A 6,238-nucleotide genomic window follows, 5' to 3' on the forward strand; every position below is an offset into this window, starting at 1 on the left:
ACAATAATTACAATTTTATATATATGTATAGATAGTAATGTCCTTTTTCTCAACACTAAAAAAGTTGTCAAGTATTCTTAGATCTTTACAAATATTGTTTATTCTATTAAATGTTATATACACACTACATATTATAGCCTATTCTCTCTATCTCTCCCTTTCTCTCTCTCTCTCTCTCTGTGTGCATGGTCTTATAAAGTTAAATCCTTCCCAAGCCTACATAGACTCATACAAATGTAAGGCTGGTGCTTAAAGCATGGTGCATGGTTTCATAAGATAGAGCATAATTCCAGAAAACATCTAGCATTATTCATTAATTGTAATATGTTTTGAATCATTTTGTTGGTATTTCACTTGAATTGTAATATTTCTAGGACATATAACATCTTGAAAACAGTCTTACATTATAGTCATATCCATGCTGCATCATTAAAAAACATTAATTTTGTTTCAATTAAGATGGCTGGAGGGTTGTGGCTATTTTTAGACTATTTTGATCTTCTGTAGAAGAAGAGCTCCATTTAAAGATATAACAAAATGATGGAATTTTAGAGCTAATTAAATCATATGAGATTTTTTTTTCACCAAATATTGACAGCTTTAATGTGTGGCATTCATCGAAATAGAAAGTCCTTTGGCTTCAGTTAGACAATAAATTTTGAAATAACGGTAAACTAAAATAACTCAATAAACAATACATGTGTATTTTAAATTTGATTTGAATAACACTATTGTTAGCCAAATTACATAAGCTAATGTAAATATTATTTTCAATATATCATGATTGTTTCATTAATTTAATCTCAATATTGCTTTGTGATTACATATGATTATATATTAATTTTAATTATCATATTCTGTTCCATGTGACACTTTAATCGATCCAATCTCAATATACTTCTTTTATATTTTAAAGTTAAAATGCAACTAAACTGAAAAGTATAAAAAGATAAATTATAATTTCAAACCAATATTATTTGACCTTCTGATAACATGAATTCATAATGTAATTTGTTTAAGGACCCTCTCTACACCAGTGCAAAATGTTTTTTGGACATTGAGAAAAATATATTGTGTAAAGGTGTTAATATTGAGCTTATCTATTTAATTTTTACTATATGGTACATGGAATTTACCTCCAAGAAAAATGTTCAAACACAACACAGTATCATTGAACAGAAATCACTGATGTTTACTTCCATAGAGACAATACATGTAAATAACATGTTCAATTTATTTATCTTGGCCTTTTCAAATGTTAAGAATACTTGAATTAATTACAAATTGAGTAATATACTGTAAATTTCTTTTTTTACAATTTACATCTAAGGGCAGATCACTCTAACTACATAAAAATACCATAGAATCAGAACTCTTTAGTTTGCAGTGTAGAGAAGGTTCTTAATTAAGCACATTAAATAAAAGGAGGGGGAGGAGAATACAGAGTTTACTCCTATGATTAGAGATTTCTGATGAAAATGTCCATTACAGTCTGCATTATTACTAAAATGCAATTCCAAATGCAACTGAATTTTAGGTATGCAGCTAAATAATGTTATATGATTGTTGATAAGTTGATTTGTTCTTCAGGACTTACATGCACATTTTTATGAATATATGTAATCTATGCATCTATCTTTTCCATATTAAATTTAAGGTGGCCGACTTTGGTTTTTCATTGTGCAGTGTTTAGCGCAGCAATGTAAAATATAACATATTTACACTTTAATAAGTATTTTTTGCATTATTTTATCAAATATAAAAAATTATAACAAATTTTCAATTAAAAAAAAAATACTCCTTAATTTAAGCAATTTCCAAGCTGAAAGGTTAGAGGATATTATGAGACGGTCACACTTTCAAGTCAATATTTGTTAAACATGGTATAAAAATTAAGAGTTTTGATAAATTGTAGTTTTTCCACAATAAAACCCAAGTCGACCTCCTTAAAATGATTTTTTTTAGTATATACATTACATTTAAAAACATTTCTCTTTTTTTTCAAATGAACACCAGCATCATGTTTGATATTTAAAATTTTTAAATATTTTTTTCTTCTTCAGGGTATGCCTCTAAGAAAGAAATCACCCAGAACCAAATTGGATCAGAGAAAAAGATACAAACAAAACAAAACTAACAAAAGGAAACATCCCCAAGATGAACTCCCTGTACCGAAAAAAAGAAAAACCTCCATCGCATATGGATCTCTCAATGACTTTTATTTGACTAAGTCAACTTTGCCTGCACACAGTGACATTGGTAAAATGGAATATATTTGTTTTAACTGTTCTTCTCTGATGTGGAAACATGAACTGCACAATGGATCCCTTGGTATTAATGCTACATTTTCTACATGCTGCCTGCAAGGCAAGATAGTCTTACCACCTCTACATGAACCATCAGATATCCTCAAGAAATTTTTAACAGATGATTCTCCACAAGCAAAACATTTCAAAAAAAATATACGTGGATTTAATTCCAGTCTCGCTTTTGCTTCTCTAGGAGTAAAAGAAGATTTGCTTCAGTCACATGGACCTTATACATTCCGCATTTCTGGATCAGTATATCACAGGATAGGACATTTATTTACATCTGAAGGGAAAAGTCCAAAGTTTGCTCAAATTTACATTTATGACACTGAAAATGAGCTACACAATAGAATACAGTGGAATAAAGCTTTAGACCTGGAGGTTCTGAATGGTCTACAGAAAATGATGCATAGTTGTAATCCATTTATTGACAGTTTTAAACATGCTGCTGAAATTATAAAAACAGATCAAAATGCAAAAATGATAATTTGTGCGGACACCAACAAAGATTCCAGAAGATACAATCTGCCAACTACATCAGAAATATCTGTTATAATTCCTGGAAATAACTCAATGCAACCTTCAAATCGAGATATTGTGTTGTATAAACATTCAACTAATGATCCCCAACACCATGAAATAATGCATATCAATGAAACTCATCGAAAGTATGATTCTTTGCATTATGTTTTATTATTTCCACATGGAGAAGATGGGTGGAGTATTGGCATTCAGAAGAACAACTTTAACTGTGACAAAAATGTGACGATGATGGAATTTTACTCATACCGCTTAATGCAAAGAACTGGATTTAATCTTATTTTGAAGAGCGGACGGTTACTTCATCAATACGTTGTTGATATGTATGCTAAAATAGAAGAAGAAAGATTAAACTTTTGTCTTCTGCATCAACATGAGTTAAGAGCCGAGCTGTATCAAGGACTGGCTGATGCTGTGTCTTCTGGAGATGCTAATGGAGCAATAGTAGGCCGAAAAATTATTCTGCCATCTTCATTTACTGGTAGTCCGCGTTGTATGCACCAGCTCTATCAAGATGCTATGTCCATAGTAAGAAAGTTTGGAAAACCAGATCTGTTCATAACATTCACATGCAATCCTAACTGGCCAGAAATAAAGTCTGCGCTTTTTGATGGACAATCCCCAGCAGACCGTCCTGATTTGACAGCACGTGTATTCCATCAAAAATTAAAAGAACTTTTACATGACATTGTTGAAAAAGAAGTGTTTGGGAAACCTCTAGCATATGTGTATGTTATTGAATTCCAGAAACGTGGATTACCACATTGCCACATCCTTATAATTCTGAATAACAACAGTAAACCATTGTCACCCGATGATTATGACAAGTTTGTGTCTGCTGAAATTCTTGATGCAAGTAAATTACCCCTTCTGCATTCCTTAGTAACATCTCACATGATTCATGGACCATGTGGTGAAGCTAACAATAATTCTCCTTGCATGCAAGACAACAAATGCTCTAAAAGGTTCCCAAAACAATTCTGTGAGCGTACATTTCAGTCAGCTGATGGATATCCAAAATACAGTCGCAGAGACAATGGAATTACAGTGGAAAAGAATGGTGTTATCCTAGACAACAGATGGGTTGTACCTTATAATCCATTCCTTTTATCTAAATATACAGCACATATTAACGTTGAAATTTGTACCAGCGTTTCTGCAGTTAAATATCTTTATAAATATTTTTATAAAGGACCAGATCGAGTCATGGCCAGTATTGTACAAGATGAATCTAACACCCTAATAAATGAAATCAGTAATTTTATTGATGCAAGATACATATCTGCATCAGAAGCCTGCTGGCGCATATTTCACTATAAATTGCACAGCAGATCACCTGCCATTAAGCGTCTTGCCATTCATCTTCCTAATCAAGAAACTGTTGTATACAAGGTTGGCAATGCACTTCAGTCTTTGGAACATGCAAAGAACTCCACACTTACTGCATGGTTCGAAATAAATGCACATGACCCATCTGCAAGAGGAATCTTATACCACAATTTTCCTGAACACTTTACATGGGATTCAACTGTATCGAAATGGAAACATCGGGAAAAGGGTAATGCTAAGGTAGACTTTACCAAGTAAATCCCACTGAAGGAGAAAGATTTTACTTGAGACTTCTTTTGCACCATATACCTGGATGTAAATCTTTTGATGATTTGAGAACTTTAGATAATGGTACAATCTGCACATCATTTAAGGAAGCAGCCCTTAAACATGGATTCATACAGGATGACCAAGAATTGATAGACTGTCTACAGGAAGCAACTTTTACAGCCACACCATCACAACTGCGATCTCTTTTTATTACTATACTTATATTTTGTGAGCCAGCCAATCATGTTCTACTTTGGGAAAAATTCAATACACACATGTCAGAAGATTTTTTGTATCAAGCAAAAGACATTCCTGACCATTTCAAAGAAGGATATGTTACTAATCTGCTCCTCTATAGTTTAGATCAACAACTAAATCATCATGGAAAATCGTTGCAAGACTTCCCCGGAATACCGCGACCGTCACATACATCTACCCTTTCCTGTCATGTTCAATTCAATCTCGATGAACAGTTACAGTTAGCAGAAAAAATGAGTCACTTTTAAACAAAGACCAAATTTTTGTTTACAACACCATTATTGATGCAGTTCGTGGATTTTCAAAACAAAGGACGTTTTTTGTTGATGGGCCAGGTGGCTCTGGAAAAACATTTTTGTATAACACAATTCTAGCACGTATTCTCTCTCAAAGAAAAATAGCCATAGCAGTGGCATCTTCTGGAATAGCTGCAGAGTTGCTAGCTGTTGGAAGAACTGCACATTCAATGTTTAAAATACCTATTCCAATACAGGAAACGAGTACATGCAATGTAGGAAAGCAAACTAATGCTGCAAAGTTGATACATGATGCATCTATTATCATCTGGGATGAAGCTCCTATGATTCACAAGTATGTTTTAGAATGTGTTAACAGAACTCTCTGTGATATCATGGACTGTGAAGATCCCTTTGGAGGTAAAGTCATCTTACTAGGTGGTGACTTCAGACAGTGATAAGACATGGTGGATAAGCCGATATCATTGAAAGTACTCTTAAAAGGTCTTTTTTATGGTCCTTTGTGAAAACTTTACATTTAACAATTAACATGCGGGTACAAAAACGTGCATCGTATACAAATGATACATTTGAAAAATTTGTTTTGGATGTTGGAAATGGAGCAAACCAAATTGTAGAAAATGGAATGTCCGTTATTAAACTCCCAAAAGAAATTTGCTTGGATCCCAATGAAGATGGACTTCAACAGTTAATACATTCTGTATATCCAAATTTACAAATGTTTAATGAACAAGACAAGTCCTACTTCGGAAGAGCAATATTGACAACAACAAATGAAAATGTTGACAAAATAAACAAATTGGTAATGGACGAACTTCCTGCTTTGCCAGAAAATACAAGAACATATTTAAGTGCTGACAGTGTACCTGATGAAGAACAACAAGGCTTATACCCAATTGAGTTTCTCAACTCACTAACACCTTCTGGAATGCCACCACACAGACTGTACTTGAAAACAAATGCTCCAGTAATTCTTTTTACGTAACATTAATCCAATAGAAGGACTACTGAACGGAATCAGACTCTCCATTATTCACTTGGGAAAGAGAGTAATTGAAGCCAAAATTGTAACAGGTCAGCATTCAGGAAATTCTGTTTTTCTACCAAGAATCACCGTCATTCCATCCGACTCCGGTTTACCATTTGATCTTAAACGTAGACAATTTCCAGTGCGTCCTGCTTTTGCTATGACCATTAACAAAGCCCAAGGCCAAACTCTTGACTATGTAGGACTAAATCTTTCAGACCCGGTTTTTTCTCATGGTCAGTTGTATA

Source organism: Saccostrea echinata, unplaced genomic scaffold (assembly GCF_033153115.1).
Source record: "Saccostrea echinata isolate AGI-Se365-2 ecotype Australia unplaced genomic scaffold, CSIRO_AGI_Sech_v1 ptg000029l, whole genome shotgun sequence".
Classification (NCBI taxonomy): domain Eukaryota; kingdom Metazoa; phylum Mollusca; class Bivalvia; order Ostreida; family Ostreidae; genus Saccostrea; species Saccostrea echinata.